Source organism: Bombus affinis, unplaced genomic scaffold, assembly GCF_024516045.1.
Source record: "Bombus affinis isolate iyBomAffi1 unplaced genomic scaffold, iyBomAffi1.2 ctg00000128.1, whole genome shotgun sequence".
Classification (NCBI taxonomy): domain Eukaryota; kingdom Metazoa; phylum Arthropoda; class Insecta; order Hymenoptera; family Apidae; genus Bombus; species Bombus affinis.
In genome coordinates, this window is record NW_026108856.1 from 345,008 (window position 1) to 366,709 (window position 21,702).

A 21,702-nucleotide genomic window follows, 5' to 3' on the forward strand; every position below is an offset into this window, starting at 1 on the left:
CACTCAACTTGGCCGTGGTATCATCAAGATCACCGGTGACCGGCGCCCCAAGATTAGTAGCAATACATAATTTGAATAATTATTTTTTATTAGCAATTAATTATAACTATTTATCAATAGTTATAAATTTTTTATTATTACCATCGTTACTACAATGGTATGACGAAATTAATGCAGTATAAAATATATAAGAATAGTTTTATTTATACATGAAATATAGAACAATTATTTAGCATTTCACAAAGGAACAATATGAAATAATGTCTTTTTATGTTAATGAATAATGTTAATGAAATAATGTAAAAACTAGGAAGAGCACAATGTAATATATTACAAAATAGAAATTAAAATTTGTTCAAAGCGCCGCAAATGTTGATTTACGTAACAAGTCTATTTAGCGTATGTAATAAATCCTCTTAACGACCGTGTTGAAAACAAAAACGGGAAAAATGAAAAACTAACGAATTAATGATCAAACACGTGACTTGTACACATAATACAACCACAAAATAGGAAGTAAAAAAAGAAAAAAAGAAGAAACACAGATAATTGTTGGTCGAATGGAAATAATACTACGAAGCCGCTTATTTAAGATGACTAATATGATTTAATGAACAGGTTTCGTTTTTAAGTGTAGCAATTGGCAGTAAACAAAACAGAATTCCCAACCTTTAGTGGAATCGCCGTTCCAGTTGAGTCTGCGCGAATGGCGTTGTGCCACTTGGCTTTTTCCACGACCTGGTAAACCGCACATCGCGATTACAACCCCTGAGAATTTTCGGGGAGACTTCATTATCCCCGACGTCCTTATTGATTTTATCCTTGATATTATCCTTGGGTTCTGAAAGCAACAGAATCTATGATACTCGTGTAATTAATTGCATTTTCACATGCTTGATGTGTAGACGTATGGCCAGTGATAAACATCAAGGAGACAAAGGATTGTGCAACAAAGACGCGAGTATAAATGTACAGATCGTGTACAAATTTAACAACGCCAATACGCGATTACGATAGAAGTCAGATATTTTCTAAGGCATTTCATTGTAGCATCCGGTTATTTTTATGTGTATAATAATATAATAATAACGACCAATTTTAGAAGATGCACCCAAACGGCTATGATAGATCTGACCCGGTGCCAAGTTAGTTTGTTAAGCCAGCCAACAGTCGAATGATCGTTAACAATGTGAACGTATGTGACATAATTCGATAGAAAATCGAACAATGTGATCGTATAACAGTAAGAATGAAATTAGTGAGAAAATTATCGTTTCCCTCCGACGCATCTTCGATTCACAAAAGAACTCTTTCTCGCGCGCTATGAGCAAGATGTTTTAAATTTTTATTTTGTTTTCGTCGAATGAAATATTTAGGTTTCTAGGAAACAATGAACGTAAAAGTGAAAATAAAAGATATACGCGAGCATTATATTGCGTGCAACATTTGTGTTACGCCACGAGGCTTACCACAGGCTGTATTTTCTAACCGTCGCTCGCGGCCCTACAATGTCGCAGTCAGATCGCTTTATCTGACCGCCGGATCATATACAATGTATCGACGAGCGCATAGCTGTCGCCAAGCAGCGAGTTTTCGAAACGTCGAATTTCGTCCGTTACGTTTTCCACGCAAGAATAGACATACGTGATCATAGGCGCGAACGGTGGCGTGACCTAAGTAGAGTGGGGGTCGTCTTAAAAATGAGACAAAGAAATCATCTAAAGTCGGCTAGTTCCTTGTGACACGTCGAACGTTACACATTGAATCGAATCTAACACATAACGCCTGTCTCAAGCTGCGAAGTGCGATAGGTCTCGTTATAAGCAAACCGCTAAACAAACCTTGACTGTTATCTTTTTCGTTTTTAATTGTTGATCTTTGACTGAATTTGTTGTTTCGTTATTTTTATTAATCTTTTATCAACCAACCCAGTATAGTTGTTCATATACACTCAAACCTAACCACCTCTATTCTCGTAATAGAAATAGGGGATCAATCAGTTCGTGGCGTCGATTGTTTAATCGTAACGAGAATTTACGACTCTCGTTGACGCGTTATCTAGCGATCGCGTCTCTCCGCGAACGGTTGAAACATTTGGTCCTTCGAGCCGGATTCAGTGTCAAGTGAAAAGTGCACGCCAGTGACACCCACTACCATACAGTGCCACGTGAACCCAACACATCTAGCAGCGGAAGCGTTACTACCCCAGCGAGGTCAGTAACGTAAAGGGTCGTCACCTTTGAAGAGGTATAATTCGGTGGTTGAAACGCAACCACACAGCCTCCTGCCGCAAAGTGGACAATCGCCAAGAGAAGTAAGTTCAAACGAGTTCACTCTCAATTACATAACAAATAATGGCAACCGGAAACGAACTCGCCACCTTGCGTCGACGCCGGGGCTACTATATCGCCCAGTTTACACGCTTCGCAAAAAAACTGGACGACATCGAACAATCAGGCTGTCCGGAAGAGATCGACTTGATACAAATTAAAGATCGTCTAGAAACCTACGAGACGGAACTCCGTGGCTTACAAAACCAGATCGTAGCTATAGACAAGGGAGAGATCGCGCGCGGCATTGAACTAGCGGAAGAATACGAAAAACTACAACGCCGAATAACTAAACAATTGATCAATATACGACGAAGTACGCCGTCACAATCGACAAGCGGTGAATCAGCCGCCGGTCGCGAGTCTGCTTCGCTTAAACTACCGGAGGTTCGGATACCTACATTTGACGGCGCCCTCGAGGATTGGCAGTCATTTTACGATTCCTTCTCGTCAACGATAGATCAAAATGAACATTTAACACCGGTTCAGAAATTTTATCATCTCCGATCAGCCCTGACTGGATGGGCCGCGCGAAGCATACAATCATTAGCCATCGCCGAGGCAAATTACGCAATCGCCATTGACGTTCTTAAAGAAAAATTCGACTGCCACCGTCAAATCTGTATGCGTCACTGGGACTTGATTTCGACTATCCGAGGATAACTAAGGAAACACCCGAAGCTATAGATGATCTTATCGAGACAGTCAAGGTAAATCTCCAAGCGTTAGAAAAACTTGGGGACCCAGTCACGTCAAACGCCGTTCTCTTAAAGCTTTTCACGTCGAAGCTACCCTCAGCCATCATTCGCAAATGGCAACATACACTACCGGACAAGAAACTGTCGTCATACACGCACTTGGTAGATTTTCTGAAAACACGGACGAATGGCGGTAGAACGTGTTCAGCATCAACCGTCAAAAAAAAAGGGCGTCCGATCAACACGACCGTCGGCGACCGAACGCGCCGCGAAATTATACATTCATAACTACACATAATACGTTGGTTTGTCCGAACTGCCACGGACAACACGAATTATGGAATTGTCATGTCTTCAAAGCGAAGTCGCCCAAAGAACGCCTGGAAATCGCCAAAAGGGCGTCGCTCTGTACCAATTGTTTAGACGTCGCTCTTACTCAATGCTCCGCGGGGTCATATCGCATCTGTAGACAGCGACACCACACGTATCTGCATCAAGACCATGGGCGTAGCAAACCACGAACACGTGTCAACCGAACATCAAGCGGTCGATCGTCGAGCGACCGATCATCCAACGGTAGATCTTCGCCTAGTTCACCGACCCCGCGTTCCTCACATCGTTCGAGACGCACATCCTCGTCTCCCCGAACGTCTCCCCGAGCATCTCCCCGAGCGTCTCGCCGAGCGTCTCCCCGAACGTCTCCGCGAACATCTCCGAAACGCGAATCTCGGTTGTCGCGAACGGCGGCTTCGGGATCGACTATATCGTCCAGTCCTAATCGACAAGGAAAACAATGACGTCATCAGACGACTCTGCTAGGGACCGAACCACAGAAAACGGACTCATTGACCTCGCTTCCTTCTGAATCATTGCAGCACCATTTGTTAGTCACAGCACAGGTCAACATCTTGAACAATGAAATTCAACCATTTCGTTGTAGAGCTCTGCTAGACACCGGCTCTAGCATGAACTTTATCACCGAAAGACTCGCTAACTCATTAAAACTCAACCAACGGAAATGTTCGGTCCCAATCGGAACACTCAACACGTTATCGACGACCTCGAAACGCTACATCACGGCCACGATCACCTCCATTGACGGCACATACGAACGCAACTTGACGTTTCTAATCATACCGACTATCGCGTCTTGGGTCCCAAATCAACCCGTAGATCGCTCAACGATACAGATACCTAGGAATCTCCAATTAGCCGATCCAAGATTCCATAGACCTGCTCCGATCGAAATATTGTTGAGCGCCGGACCAACACTAGCATCACTCTGTGTCGGCCAACTTGATATCAGTCAAGCAAACGGGCCCGACTTGCGTCTGCAAAAAACGCGATTCGGATGGGTCATCGGACTCATTAGCATACGCATATCACGCCTCCACGACGGCTTTACAGGTGGACCTCGCCCGTTTTTGGGAAATCGACGAGGGACCGCCCACCGCACACATTTCGGAAACGGAACGACAGTGCGAGGAGCACTTTCGAAATCACGTTCAACGCATCAACGACGGGCGATACGTTGTCGCTCTCCCATTCAACGAAACAACTCCTCCGCTTGGATCCTCGAAAGCCATGGCAATGAAGCGACTCACTTCCCTCTGCCGTCGATTCCAACGAGACAAACAATTCGAAGCCGACTAACACGCCGTAATAGAAGAATACTTGGAATTAGGACATATGACGAAGATTACCACGGACCACTGCACGGACGACGGATATTTTCTGCCACATCACGGCGTGATCAAAGAATCCAGCCGGACTACAAAACTCCGAGTTGTGTTTGACGGATCTGCACCAACCACCACCGGAGTTTCATTAAACGACGTACTTCATACGGACCGAAACTACAAGACGACATATTTCTTATCCTTTTAAGATTTCGTTCTCATCAGTACGTCATTACAGGCGATGTCGAAAAAATGTATCGACAATTTCTTGTGCGTCCAGAGGATCGGAAATTCCAACAAATTTTGTGGCGCAACTCTGATGGAGAAGTTGACATATATCAACTTAACACAGTGACATGCGGGCTGTCAGCGGCCCCCTATCTAGCCATTCGGTGCCTCAAACAACTGGCAGACGACGAGGGTCATCGATACCCACGAGCAGCGATGGTCTTACAGCGAGACTTCTACGTCGACGATGTTCTCACAGGAGCTGATACAAAGGACGAGGCACAATCACTGAGAACGGAGCTCATAGAATTGCTTAAACTAGCCAGCTTAAACATTCGAAAATGGGCAGCGAACGACCGGGAACTGCTACGAGGACTTTCCGAGCAGGACATAAACGATAAGCTGCGACTAGGCGAATCGCAAACTTTCAAAACTCTGGGTGTTGTTTGGAATTCCTTTGACGATTCGATCCTATATTCCGTCAAAATCAATCCTACCGCCTCTCGAATTACGAAGAGAACAATCAGCTCCGAAATTGCCAAGATCTACGACCCTCTTGGATTACTGGCACCAGTGATCGTTCGCGCTAAGATGTTGCTCCAACGACTTTGGACTTTAAAACTTGACTGGGACGAGTCTCTTCCGGCTGACGTACACACAGAAAAGAGAAAATATTATTCACAGCTACCTTTGCTAAATAACGTGAAGTTTCCACGTAAAACTATAATCAAGACCGCAACGGAAATTGAATTACACGGATTCTGCGACGCCAGCGAAAGGGCGTATGGGGCATGTGTCTACCTTCGCACTATCACTCCGGATGGTCATGTCTGGACACGACTCCTCACTGCAAGGTCAAAGGTGGCTCCACTCAAATCACAAACCATTCCAAGGCTGGAACTGTGTGGAGCACTTCTTCTCACATCATTGGCCACTACAGTCCTTCAAGCCTTACCAAGCAACATTTCTCGGACCGTTTACTGGACTGATTCTACAATCGTTCTACATTGGATTAATACATCACCCCATACGCTAAAAACCTTCGTCGCGAATCGTGTGACAGAGATTCAACAGAAGACTCACACCTCCGATTGGCGCCACATTCCCACTACCGATAACCCTGCAGATCTCATATCTCGAGGCCAATCACGCGAAGACTTCCTGCGATCAACCATTTGGCAACATGGACCGGAAACGCTCCAACAACCTGAAAAATACTGGCCGACGTGGAACCCGGTACCATTAGCTGAAATACCAGAGCAGAAGAAGGCAACATGTCTGTCCGTGACTCCACTTGACCACAGTCTACTGGAGAGATTTTCTTCTTGGCCCAAGCTGATAAGAATTGCCGCTCGTTGCCTCCGATGGAGACGAAAACAGGATCCGGGGGGACCTCTAACCACACATGATTTAACCAATGCGCATAACAAATTGGTCAAATTGTTACAGCTCTGCTATTTTCCAGATGAAATACGTACTCTCCGAACAGATCGAAATTCTGCAGTGAAGGGGAAGCTGCAACGACTCAATCCATTTCTGGACAAGGACGAGATATTGCGAGTCGGAGGCCGACTCAGTCACTCACCAATGCCCTTCACTCGGAAACACCCAATCATTCTACCCAAATCCTCAGTTACAGCACTCATTATCGAGCATGAACACCTCCTAAATCTCCACTCCGGAACTCAAGCTACCTTATATGCCTTAAGGAGACCTTATTGGCCTATCGACGGCCGTAGTCAAGTTTGGAGCACGCTGAAGAAGTGCGTACGTTGCTGCCGAGCCAATCCACCTCCAGTGGATTACGTAATGGGCGACCTTCCAGCTGCACGGATAACGGAATCTCGTCCATTTACCAACGTCGGAATTGATTATTGCGGACCGTTCTACATCAAGAAACGAAAGGATTGCAACCGACGCAAAATCAAGGTATATGTAGCAATCTTCGTATGTCTTGCAGTTAAAGCAGTCCACCTCGAGCTGGTCACCGATCTCACTAGCGAGGCCTTCATTGCTGCTCTGCGAAGATTCATCGCTCGCCGAGGATTCTGTGTAACAATTTATTCTGACAACGGTACCAACTTCGTTGGCGCCAACAACGAATTACGAGAGCTCCGAAACCTCCTGCAGTCCGACGATCATAATGTAAAAGTTCAGTCCTTTTTAGCCGATCGACGGATCGAATGGCACTTCATTCCTCCCAACTCACCTCACTTTAGCGGGTTGTGGGAGGCTGCGGTGAAGTCCTTCAAACGACATCTCAGACGTGTCGCAGGTAACGAGCTCTTAAGATTTGAAAACTTTAACACACTCATCATTCAAATCGAGTCTATCCACAACTCCCGTCCTCTGACTCCAATATCATCTGACCAAAACGATCTTCTTGTCCTTACTCCCGGTCACTTCCTCATCGGAGATGCATTAACAAGCTTTCGAGAACGAGATTTCCAGGACACTCCATCCAATCGTCTCTCCAGCTGGCAACACATTCAAAGGGTCAAGCAACATTTCTGGCGCCGCTGGCATCGAGAGTACCTGAACGAGCTGAACATCCGAAACAAATGGAGCAAGGGCAGTCACAACATCCGAGAAGGCACCGTTGTAGTCCTCAGGGAGGATAACGTACCATCCATGCAATGGCCTTTGGGCCGCGTGATCAAGGCCCATCCAAGAGGAGTCGACGGAATCATACGGACCGCTACCGTGCAGACGGCAACAACTACCCTGGATCGTGGCGTCAAAAGACTGGTCCCCTTACCCATTCACCCAGATCCAAACGAGTCCGACCACCCACACGGAGCGAAGGAGATCCGCCAGCGACGCACCTGACTCCACACCATATCATTTGATCGGTATCCTCTCAACGGGGGGAGGATGTTACGCCACGAGGCTTACCACAGGCTGTATTTTCTAACCGTCGCTCGCGGCCCTACAATGTCGCAGTCAGATCGCTTTATCTGACCGCCGGATCATATACAATGTATCGACGAGCGCATAGCTGTCGCCAAGCAGCGAGTTTTCGAAACGTCGAATTTCGTCCGTTACGTTTTCCACGCAAGAATAGACATACGTGATCATAGGCGCGAACGGTGGCGTGACCTAAGTAGAGTGGGGGTCGTCTTAAAAATGAGACAAAGAAATCATCTAAAGTCGGCTAGTTCCTTGTGACACGTCGAACGTTACACATTGAATCGAATCTAGCACATAACGCCTGTCTCAAGCTGCGAAGTGCGATAGGTCTCGTTATAAGCAAACCGCTAAACAAACCTTGACTGTTATCTTTTTCGTTTTTAATTGTTGATCTTTGACTGAACTTGTTGTTTCGTTATTTTTATTAATCTTTTATCAACCAACCCAGTATAGTTGTTACATATACACTCAAACCTAACCACCTCTATTCTCGTAATAGAAATAGGGGATCAATCAGTTCGTGGCGTCGATTGTTTAATCGTAACGAGAATTTACGACTCTCGTTGACGCGTTATCCAGCGATCGCGTCTCTCCGCGAACGGTTGAAACAATTTGCATGAGCATTCTGCTTTTTACCCGTACATTTAGATTAAAATCGTTTTCACTATTGATCGATGGAAGAATAATCCTTACCGATCACACACATGTTCTTTACAATGTATCGTTAACAACACTGTTCGACAATCAACTAATGACGAATCAATAATAAAAAATGCGTTTCAATGACACAACCGGCTAGACGAATTCGCGAGCTTCAGAGTGCGAATTTCAACTGAGTACTGACGCCTTCCTGTTGGGTTCCACGTTAAAAACCGAGCGTTGGTGAACTTTATATTTAGAATTCTCTCTTCATGCACGAGAGCTTTTGACTACACTTTTGCGACTGCCGCTTCTTTCGCGGTATTAATCTCAACAACAAACTTTGTTTTTTGTTTGTTCGACATTCTGACTTATTCTATTCTCATTTTTGGAATACGGATATTCATGCGAAATATTTGTTTCACTCGCTAAATGTAGTAATTTTATAGTTCATATATTTGAAAAGTTCGTAGTGAAATTCAAATAAAATGTATTTTCGTAGAATTGACATTCTATCGAATATAAAATACAATACTGCTTCATATAAATTAAATTTATGAAATCTCTAAAAGGTATAAATTAACCCCTTCAAATTTTATCGCAATCGATTACAGAGCTTATCAATTCTCGGAAATGTTGCGAACTTTTCAAACATCTTCATATTTTTATATACGTTTTATATGATTGTGTAATTATTTGGATTTTTCTATATTTCTCAGAACCGTATAAATATCCGTGATCTACGTATTTGATTGCTATATTTTCTAAAACTCTATATGTCATGCGATAATTTATGTAATATATCGTGTAGTCGTTCGTAATCGATATGTAATCGTACGCAATATATTGCGGTGTATAGAATGAAAGTACAAAACAGGATTAAAGTTCAAGTACGAAAATACGTACGACGACCTGTCTGTAACGTTATAATTAACTCGTTGTTTACAATATAAAAAATTGAAATGGAGTAAGAATTATCGAATTGTCTGAGTTCACGAAATTCGACATGGCGATAGAAATATGCGTTATCGCGTGTTGTTTCGAATCGGCATGCCCTTGTGCCTAATAATCGAAGGTCGAAAAGCGATAAAGGTCATTACATTTGGACTAATTTAACGAATCTCTGAGTAGATTTTTTACCATAAGCAAAAGCACGTACGCCACGAAACGATTTCGTCGTTCGCGATATCTGTCTTCATTTTTATTTGCGTGTCTGTTTTTCTCGACTTAACGCGTGTCAACAAAATAATTACGAATTAGACCCCTTGATCCGTGGATAAAAGAGCTTCGATGCACGTTTATAGACTATACAAACGAATCGCACGTTTCGCTTTGAAAAATAAAACGTATTGAAAACGGAAGTTTTTCAACCCAAACAATCGGATTATATACCGATGTATGTATATTGTTTTATAATTCAAAGTGCAGCTTCGAGTGTCGTATTTACCAAACTGTTGCACGCGATACACGATCAATACCGATCATTCGCGTATACCGAACGATGTACTATCACCTATCGAGAATCCCCATGAAACCAGCTTTAACCGTTGGTACGTTGACCTGAAACGTGTCGTCACTCGATTTATTATTCAAGCGTTGAATTGTAACAACGCATGTACTCTCGCCACGCTACGGCTACCAACGTATGCGTGAATACTAAATTATTCCATGGAATATCGTGTCGATAATATTTATTTATCTATGAACAAATGGCAATGAAATTTGTAACGTCAGAATACAGTAATTAATTATGAAAATTGCGTTACGTCTTCGCGAAGATTCATCACGGTCATTTCCATATGCTGTCATGCGCAGGATAAGAACAAGCTCAGTGGCAGAAAATCAATAATCGGTCTTGTGGAGAAAACCATTTTGTTGCATTGGAACATGCGCTGTAACGTCAGCTACCACTACATCGCATTTCACCAAATTTGCCAAAGAATTTCGTTAAAAAAAAAAAAAAAAAGGAAAAAGAAAAATTGAACTGACAGCTACTTGAACTAGATAAAACAAAATAATTTCTGGAACTCATCGTACTCGAAAACTCTTGTCAGAATTTTACGATAGAGAGGAGCTTAAATTATTGAAGCTTTATAAAATTCGAAAGCACTTGAGTTTGATAAGATGAGATACTCGTGGGACCTGGTACGATCGTTTAGTTACTGAGATATAGAAAAAAGAAACGAAACTTTTGATAAGAAACCACCGTGCTCTGAATGAAAACAACAAGTTTATCAATTTTAAGTTATTTGTTACATGCTGAATTTTCATTCGTCGCACGCGTTTCGAACATACGACACGGATATCTATTTAAATCGTGTTTTATTTATAGTCACCACTCCTATTACAAGTGGAGATCACAGATTCGTGAAACCGTGGCCTGGTTTCGTGGTAATTTCGGTGTAATAGCTAAAGATCTAGCTGACACGAATCGAGAAATTCAAAGAGAACGAGCGAAAAAGCGTAATGCGTTTCAATGAGAAAAACAAACGATGAAAAAAGCCATTATTTCATCCGGTATTTCCGCAGGTGGCATTTTTTAATTTCGTTTGCATATTGCATTTCCATGCAATTTTTTATGACGACTGTTGCATTGCATAACGCACAGTAATCCGATGCTTTCGTTTTCGATAGATAAGAAATAAATAACGTTTCCCATCGAATGTTTCGCAACCTGATTACCGATTGAATTGCTATTCAATAACATCGTCACCTATCGAATATATCGAACATGTTGTGATTGTACGAGTAAATAATATCAATTAGATGAAACTCATATTACTAGTGTTCCATTTAATCGATTTACCTTGGCGCTGTTCTTCGACGCTTGGTGCCATCGTATCAGCGCACGGCGCAGTCTCCTTTTGTATAGTCGACGTATTGATCGCGTTCACCGCTTGTGTTACGATCGATTTGTTCGTTTCTTCTTGGAAAAAGCCGGCTTGCAGTGCAAGTTTCCTCACGGCCAGACAGTAACCCAGAATCGGTGCCGCCAACAGGTCGAGACAAGCGGCAACCCAGGGCATAACCCGACGGTGAACTATTCAAATTGGGGTCTTTGGTTTCCCTTCAGGAAAACACAAGTCATCAGGTAGACCAGTCGAGAAGTCGATAATTACAGGAAGAGAATGAAAGTGATCCTGGTAACGCTTTTGCTTGAAATATCCAGCAAACAAGAGCCCTCTATTTGTATAAAATACTCGGAAACAGTGGTCTATTGCTAGTCTCCTTTTTACCCGTTTTGCTGCTCAATCTTCGACTAGAGTCCTTCCGAAAAATGATCGCTACTTGTGTGCCGTATTATGGACAACAGGTCCTCCCTCATTCCAATTTGCTTGATCCTCACCTCTGGAGCCAGTTTGCGTGCTTCTTTGCCTATGCTCGAAGAAAAGCCCAGTTCTCCGATTTTGTCCTCTTCTTTGGTTAAATCTTCTTTTACCCTCGATTCACTTGATTGTTTGATCGTCGACGATCTATCTATCACGTTACGATGTACCTTTATAAATATTGTCGATACAGACGTTGCCCGACTCTGCGCACGCGCTGCCACAAGTATATCCTAGTAGTTTACATAGTCACGGTGCTGCCTCACCGTTTTCCAGCACACTGGTGTTCCCTTCTCGCCACCACTTCAACTCTGCTTTGGTTATGTATATTTATATGTAAGGTATTCCTTACCCTTTTTAGCTCCTTTTCTCTCCCTTTACCGCTCACGACAACGTGGTTTCACACGGACAATCTGTGGAGTTGCCTCTGCAGAATCAGTTCTCGTACAACCGGTTTACCAGATTAATTTTATCCACCAAAGACCTTCGAATATAACTGCCGACTCTCTATTGTCTGATTCTAATCTCTGCGTTTGTTGATGTTTTGTTCACTGTATGTTGCGTGCAAATCCGCCTAACGTTCTGTAACTGAAGTTATACGAAAGTGTTTAAAAGTCAAAGTGAAAACGAAGTAAAATTGTGAAGTGAAAACGGTCGTCTCTAGTCAGATCGAGGTGGTACTAGCGACTGATATTCCCCCATTTGCTGCAGCTTTTAGCAACATCGATCCGGACCTGGTAGGCTCCCTCTGTTGAAACTGGCCAATCAACGATTCGCTTACCCCACTACTAGTATACAGCAATCATATTGGGGACACGTCGAATGTATTTACGTTTGAGGACAAAACGTCGATATTTACTGGGCCACTGCAACCTTAGACAATGCGACTTTTTACATAATATTTTACAAATCTGCGTGAAAATATCAACAGCGGTCATGGAGGAATCTGGTAGAATCTTTATTATATAACATCGTACAATGTCTAAACTATAATTTCGACAGACGCGAGCTACGTTCCACCAAATTCGAATCACCGTTATAGTGCTCTTTACGTTTATTTTGGTCGATTAACTATAATCGCTTTACTTAGACATTATTATAGACATTACTTAGACATTGTATTATAAAAACTAGTCTAATTTGGACCATTAACGTATTAATTCTTGAAACGATGACAACATAGAATTTCGTTCTTAAGTGTACAATTGTACACGCCTTCAGTTCACACGAACTGATACCAGAATCATTCTTTCCTCTCGTTCCATCATTGGACCTTATGCCTCATAAATTGTTACCGTAACGTATCACGTAATTCATAATTGCACGGCTTAAGCATTTTACTCTTGCTTCCTGGGTAACAGTTTCGACGTCACCCAAGTATTATTTATTGCAGGCAATAGATTAGATAATACATGATTCGGACTGAAAACAGGATTGCAATAACAAATGATAATTATTTACAATCTACTTGGATGAAAAGATGCAAGCTTTGAATATCATTTCTTTTGCAATTATGCGACGATTGAAATAATATTTGCTTTGATCGGTATCTAACGTTCACAAATCGACCTTCTCATTTTTCTTCGTTCGTTAACCGACCAAAGTCCACGTTTGTTTCTTCTATTTCTCCGATGATATTTAGCGAACATGAGCGGTCAGACTCGTGTACTTCACATTCAGCGTCATTTAATTCAGTCGGTGAATGGTAACGCGTTATTACCCTGTGAAATTGCAGCAGGTACAGTCTAATACGGCATAAATTATGGAAATAGTTCGCACACTGATGTGGATTTGAATCATACGATTTCTTAGTATTGATTCTCTAAGTTTGATTATAATGTATGTTTATTGCTGCGTCTAGTTTATTGAAAAGTACACATTTTTATGTGACAGAAGATCTGTAATCATACGATTTGCGTAATTATCGGAGAAATGAATCAGAGTATCTTGTGATTTATATAGATAGCTAAAATTAAGGCAGTCGTTATCGTTGTATATGAAGAATATTATTATCTGTTAGGGGATGATGAATGATTTGAATGAATTCGTGGAAGATCTAAATTAGTCGAGGAAACATTGGCTTTGGAACAATTTTCCTATATTGTCTTGTTGCCAAATAAAACGTGCATTGTACAGGTTGGAAATTTTTCCTGAAATTAATGATAGTTTTGTCTCAAACTTTTTTTTAAACCTAGTATAATGCAATATTTTCTACAGTTGCATAAACGTGACATTTGGTACACGTGATTCACGCATACTTTCCGCCGACGCGAGTTTAGTCTGTGTTGCAATTTTTTGCAGTAATACAACACTTGTTCGAGGCTGTGAGTTAGCATAGCTTTTGCTGAATACTTATCGTCTACAAACAAGAAAGATTTTTGCACACGTCAAATACGTCCGTGACTTTCATCACGATATGGAAGATTCCGACTTTTCTTTGCATACGCAAAACGATATCAGAATATTAAAATCCACGAATTTCCTTACACGTGATAAACGTGTGCCTCGAACGGCGCGTGATAAAATGATGATAGAGGTCATGAACGATCGAGGGTAGCATGAAATGAACTCTAAGTTCTATAACTAAATCGGCACACATGAATCGTTAACGTAACTCAATTGAGAAGAGAGCGTCGAATCGTCTAGAAACACTCGTACTCCTGTTCCAAAAGCGTTAGTGCCAAGAAGGTGCGCTTTGTCGTTCAATTATTATAAATAGAATAATGCTCCCAACCATCCGTTGTATTATCGCGTTGTTAAGTTACTTGTAAAGTCTACCGATTCTTTCGAATATCGTTTTAAGGCTCTTAGTTTCCATATAGTACTATTTTTGCAAGCATTTGTAAAACGTTATCGATGAAATCCAAGATTATCTTATTTTTGGAATCTCGAGCGATATTTAAATCGCTCGAGATTACTCTAAATATATTTTGACATAGTAAAAATAAATTTTAATTCAAATTTCCCGCATAACGCCACTTTTTTAATTGCTAGTTTCCATCTGAACACGGAAGATGGCAGGACGGTTCCTAATCAATACAAATTGATTGTTTGATGCGTATGAAGCTGTTTTACCTTTCCCTACGATAGTGGCGCTGCGTGATATTCTCAATGTTATCATTCATCATATCGATATAATGTGGCGTTTACACTTTGGACACTTTTTGAAGCGACTGTGTTGTGTTTGAATGCGATCTGCGATTTAAACGAAGAAAGATTTCTTGCAAAAGGTACACAATATCATCATATTTTTGTTTGTATTATTCTTTTATACTGAACTTTTCCCCTGCATAGAAATGAAGAATTTGTAGGTTATGTTATTTATTGTATTTACATATATCGCGTAGTATGAAAAATATATAAATCATATGTATATGTTTTTACTTGTATGTTGGAATATATTACTTAATTTTTGTTTAAACATTGTTACAGTTGGTTGGGCGTCGTGGCAAAATGTTCAAGGCTTCGGAGAACCTCCTACAGTAAAGTCACAAATTTTGAACCTTATTAGGTCCATACGAACGGTGGCATGAAGTAATTACATACAAATTATTTTAATTCGTTTGATAATAAATTTAAATATAACACAAATATGTTGTTTGTTGCAGTTCCATTGATATTTCTAAATATCGTAACAATAATTGTGAATAATTGGTGCTTGGGTGAAAGAAACGATTGATGGTGTAAATAAAAGGACAATGAGCTGTGAAAAGTGATGTACATAAACGCAAAATTACATTCTTTTATTTTTACTTTTGTATCGAAGAGTAAAGTATTTTTTATTATATCGTGTTTCAGCATATTTTTGTACTGCAAGTATTTTAAAAGATAGCAGTATTTATATATGTTGTTTCTACCTATATCACTTCTTATTTATTTTTATATTATTTTATAAGCTTCCAATTGTTTAATTATGTTGGATACGTTTTACATATTTTTCTAATCATCGTAGTGAAGACAAAAAATTCTTCATACGATAATGCAGTAATACACAACAAACCTTTTATCATATCAAAATACATATATTTCCATATATACTTAAATATTTATCTAAAATATCATGCATCATTTCGAACTTTTTAGAATATTTCTTTCCACATTATCTAGCAGTTCCTGTTCCATCTGCACTAAACATCTGCTTTTTCCTACACTAAACAGCATCTACTTACTTCATTTTGCCAATGTCTACAAATAAACTTGAAACAACCGTCGAAATTCATATTGCAACATCAACTCTATAAAAGGAAGTTTGTCATGCGACATCAACATGTAACTGTAAGTTGCAATTTAGTTCCATTTTTTTTTATCGACGCCAACAATTGAAAATCTCATACTTCGTTAGGAGAATCGTCAAAGAATTGAATATCTTTTTACTTTTATTTTTTTTTTCGAAATTCTATTTACTCAAGACACGTGCTCGGAACTTGTTTCATTTTCTCAATTAGTCATTTACATTTTATTCTTGAAAATACGGGGAAATTCATGGTGAAGAGATATGGCGAACTTCCGCTACAGGACGTCTCTTTCCGTTAAGTGTCTTCGAATGTACTCTCTCACGGGTAATTTAAATCATAAATCAACAGACGAACGTACTGTAAATTATGTTCGACTTGGTGTGAGGTGTAAGTAGTTGGACAGGATGCTCATGTCTGTTTGTCTTCGTATCTTCATAGACGACGCGATGGCGCACGCGGGAAGCCAATGATTTTCTCGTAACTTTCTCCCCTTCTTCGCTTTCTCGGGGTGGAAGTAACATATATACATACACATCTCCGTGCAATCAATAAACAAGTGTCATGTTGACTTTGCATTCTGTCATTAGCTACCAACAACTCAATTTTTGTCACATTTCAGCAACGTGCAACAAATTTCCTAATTTCTTAACTTCTTATTGCCAACTTTAAAATCTTATATCTATCTTTAAAGGATCAATTTATTTTCCTCGAGTTATACCTTGAAATATAGATACATGTCTAAAATAGATTCACTAAACACGGAAAATCGCCACTGAAACGCACATTTGTTTACGTCCGCTTAATCATATATTCAAAACGATAAATAGAATGGTTTAACTATTTCAATTTCCTCCGTTAGATTTAATTTATAGTGTCCATTAATCTTGGACGCCTTCGCGGTCGATTGGAACGGAAATCGTGAGGCGATATAACGACTGGATCACTTCTGGCTGATCTCCTTCACCGTAATAGTCATAGAAGTGATAAACACGTTTGTGCAATCGAATCCCTGCCATTTACACAATTTCTGAGCACGTATGGGCCCATCAAAATTGCACCGCTTTTTTCTCTCGTGCAAGTTCCACAGTTGCAAGTACGACCTGCATTCCCTGGACTCTTTCGTGTAATGCTTGTCCAAGTTACATAACCGACCCTCATCAGAGAATCTCTCTTTCCTTCTTTTTTTAATTTTTTCTTGCGAATGGCTGAAGCTGCTCGATTAGCTGCGCTGATACACGGCAGTGCCTATTCCATTTTTCGTAGAATACAAACTTGTTGCGTAACCTTTCCAACTTGTATGCGCACGTGCGTGCTGAACAACGTGGAATGTATATGTGTGTTCACAAGATACCAGAAACCATTAGAACCGCTAAAGATATAATTTGAAGAAAAGAGGAAGAGGAAAGAGATATTCCTGGAACTTTCTTGATTTCTTCCGTTTTTCTTTGTTTTTCTTTTCAAAACCTGTGAGAGAATGTTGTGCAAGTTTGTTATCTATCGATCATAGTTGTTTATGCAACTCATCAACATGTTTATCGACGCAATTGAATAAATAGACTTGAATAAAAATGTAGAGATTTTCTTCGCTCATCAAATACTATATTATGATTACTGTATTTTAGGTATTTTCTATATTTATCTATTGTTACGTCCAGTGACTCAGAATCCATTCCCCGGTCGAGGCGGCCATTAGCTATGCAAATATAATTAGCTGGACCACAATAATCCTAAGGAACTATTATAAAACTAAACATTTATATTTTACCATTAGGGCCCTTAATTGTTATAAAATATATGCAAGTCGAGACGTTCCTTATGATTATTACTGCACAAGGTAAAAATGGGAAGGTCGGGGTTTTTTTCACGTTCAACGTTCCTTTCCACCCACAAGCGACCTCACTAGGCGACCAACACTCAGCAATAGTTTTCCTCTGCGATAACATCGTCACCGAACTTCACTGGTTTCTGCCTTCATTCGGAAAGTGAGGGAAATTGGCGTTACTGTTAATTGGTCAATTTCCATGTTGGTGGTTAGGGAAGGGTGCTAGTCGCCCTTAAAAGAAAGTTCGAGAAGAGGAAGCGTCGTTCGTGAGAAAATAGATTTCTCCTATTTTCTCGTAGTTGGGACGAGGACTGTTTGTCGGTTTGAAGGACTTTAGTTAAACAGATCTTAAGATTTATAGCAGGTCCTCGGGCTAGCTGAACATGTACTGTGGAGACGCGTCGACATCTGGTAATCATCTTACTCGAAGAATAGAGTCTGCGTGTGGCGAGCCACGGGACAGAAATCGTTGAAATGCTTACCGTCGTGCCCCGTCCTAAGTATTTCTTTTAAGGAGAGCTATAGAGTTACTTCATGCCTTTGTTAGACAAAACGTTCATCCCTTGACCGCGGCTACGTTCGGCGACTGGTTGTCGCCTCGAGCCCAAGCTCACTATCATAAACCTCGAACAATCGGAGCGACATTTGTTTAATCTAAATTACGACATTACGGTATTCCCGAGAATCCAAGGAGAGGTTCCGGTGTTTTTCCATCTCCGACATGTATATACATGAAAAAGAGTACTCGATAAATTTCGTCATTTGTTTAGCTATTTCATATTTTTCCTTTGAACAATCAGATGAATATGGAAGATGATAGTTTCACAGTGTATAAAGAAGTTGTTTGGTAGTGTTTGAGCAACGAAGAACATCCTATGAAAGGCTCCAAGCCTTTTCACGCAATATCTCCTCCACGTTTTTACTATTAACGCCTTCCGCTCTCTCGATAGTATTTTTTTTTTTTATTGTCCACGATATCTCGCCGACATCAAATATTTATTTTTCTTCTGTAATGTGTTACACGCTCTCTTGCGCAAAATCAGCTCGATTAAACACAACGACGTTAGCAGGAATACGGAGAAATATCCAGCTTGATGATTTAATTTAGCTGTAGCATAGCGTTCGCGACTTATTCTTCATTAAGGCGTGTTTAATTGCACCAGGCTCGCATTGTGTCCGAGACGCTGGCTGATTACTTAATTCTAGCACACGTTACTCAATTGCTAATTACCCGAGCCGCGGAACTCCTGGCGATCCTAAATCGAAATTGTTTCGAAAGCCACAAGAATTTCCTATTTCATGAGAATTTCCATAATATCGATTTAATCATACCGCTTTCAAACAGTGCAATAAGATCATCATAAAAGACAGACATTCCCATTGAACATTATGGATTTCATAAGGCAGGCACATCAGCTCTTCTAATGGAGGAAATTCTAGCGCCTGACTTCAATAAGTCTGTTACGTGTACCGATTGCACAAACAACGAAATCTGAACACGCGTAAGCGATTTCACGAGGCGTATCGCGGCTCGTTGTTCAGCGTCTAAACGTTTCCATTGGCTACGGACTTACGTACGTCGAGTCACAGTTGAAAAATTTCCTGTAAATTTCTGATAACACGGAATACTATCTCGTCGAATTGATTTATAAAATTCGATTGACGTTAATAGTAGAAATTTTCTGATCGGTTATTATTTGTTTTTCAAAAATACATTATCCGAGATAAAATTGAAACCTCGAGACAAAATTTCTGTCAACACAAGATACTATTTCGTCGAATCGTCTGTAAAATTCTAATGACGTTCGTTAGAAATCTTCTAACTGATTATTATTTGCTTCTCAAAGGTACGACATTATTCGGTAATAATTCAAAATCAAGAGTACACTACGTGCGCACGTAGTAGAGTCTCGCTTATTGATAGCGCGCCTATTGATAATAATTCCTCTCTCATTTTCGATAATAGGCGAGAATAGGCAAAATTTAATTAGAATTATCGGAACTTTAATTATTGCACTTACGGAGTTTTATAACAATTATGGATTTTTATCTATTTTCAAGCTGAGCTAACGGTATATGTATAAGAGGATAACAAAGAGATGACGATATTCTTGCGCGCACTTTAACAAGCAACTTGAAACGACTTGGATACTATGGACCAACAGCGATCTAATGAGATTTTCGCTGCTTATACCTTCACGTACGCTATATAAAACCGCCATCAATAAAAATTCACGATTCACGGAAAGAAAGAGAATATAAAGGAGTGCATTTCTGCCGTGTGAAAAACGTTAACGGCGGTGCTGGGTGACCTCGTTAACCGAACACGTGGATTTTCGTGGTAATACCTTTTTCTATCGTGCCTGCATAATTCCACCGTAATGAGTGGCTTTGATGCTTATAATTCCACCGGTATCGCTTCCGATAGCAGAGTTTCCAGCTAACGATACTTCTCTTCGCTTTGACCAAATGTTTCATTCCATCATAATCCTTAACAAAGTCAATGTGGAAATTTCATCAGAGAAGAGAACCTTGAAATTTCTTAATTCCGTAGAAAACAGTATCAATTGTGCGTTACTAAATTCCTACGCGAATAGGTACAGTATCGTAGAAAATATGAGTAGGAGGAGCTTGAGTGAAACTTTGGTTGTTAATGGCATCGATAGTAGATGTGTCGCTATGTTTCCTTTGAGTTTAGTGTTGCAAAAGCACCAAGATTATAGGAATTTAGAGAGGATTATCCGGACAAAGACGACTATATAGAGACAGCCTTAACGTAGAGGAAGGAAATAATAATGACCCGAAAAATAATTATCATTAAATTAAAAATAAAGCAAACAAATTACATCTGTACTTAAAAACTATCTATTTATATCTTAAAAAGGTCTAGTATTTACCGCGTAACCGATAGTTAGACTAAAAAGAAAATTCATAATAATCACTACTCTTGTTGTTGTTACACGAGACAATCTCACCTTAACATATTTAACCAATTTCATAGCAATAAAAATAATGGTTGGAACGAAAATGTCCTAAAGGATGTAACACAATTGAAGGATATTCAAAGGAATTGTGCGAGCATTTTATGCGGTTAATTTAATCAAGTAGGCGCCGACATAAATCCAGGCGAGCGCATTCTCGCGAATGTCGTGGAAAAAGGAATACTCTCGAGTATTTCAGGCACTATAGGCAAGGGTCTTTTGTGAGCTGCATAATAGTAAAAGCATACTTGATAATTGGCGTCCCTCGATCCACGAAAGACAATGCAAACTCGTGTTTACACACGAACATGTACACAATTCTTTGGCAAAGGAATTTAAGCAAATTTATGCCTGTAAATGATAGTTCACGCGAATTGACGATTCATCGCCTCTCGAGCGCAATTGATATCGTTCCAAGGTAGCCATTGTTGACTCGTTACATTCTCGAAATTTCTCTCCCGATTTTATCGCCTTAGCAATGTGTACGTTGGCAATAATGCACCTTTTTCCAAAAAAACATGTCGTTGGGGGCCAATTAATCTGACGTCATTCAGCTTTGAGACAATTTACGATAAGTGTAGTAGGTGAAATACAATTCAGTAGGGTCGTAAAGCGTTAAGCAAGGTCACTAATTGATCTAACTACAATTAAGGCCGTACGTAAGAGTCTGCCCCAGATTTTAAAAATGTATATCATCGCCAGTGGTTCAACGACGTGTCATAAAGTTGGAGTTTTCAATATAGAAATTACTCGAAAATATTATTCTGTTTTTAAATAAATAAACTTTTTGGAAATAGAATTTTGGGAACAGAAGTAGAACTGCAGAAATAGAAGCAGGATTTCATTCACTTGGA

The 21,702-nt window shown here is 40.3% G+C and overlaps 2 long non-coding RNA genes across 3 annotated transcripts; both read left to right on the plus strand.

Moving 5' to 3' along the window:
- Positions 1 to 11,764: 11,764 nt before the first annotated feature.
- Positions 11,765 to 15,363, plus strand: LOC126927532 (uncharacterized). Of its 2 annotated transcripts, none has more exons than XR_007715566.1 (3): positions 11,765 to 12,759; positions 14,805 to 15,040; positions 15,243 to 15,363. It is a non-coding gene; the product is annotated as an uncharacterized LOC126927532 (long non-coding RNA). The 2 variants fall into 2 exon arrangements; XR_007715567.1 differs by having other exon boundaries at positions 11,765 to 12,547.
- On the plus strand, positions 13,640 to 14,775 carry LOC126927535 (uncharacterized). The gene is made up of 2 exons (XR_007715570.1): positions 13,640 to 13,946; positions 14,028 to 14,775. It is a non-coding gene; the product is annotated as an uncharacterized LOC126927535 (long non-coding RNA).
- Positions 15,364 to 21,702: the final 6,339 nt, after the last annotated feature.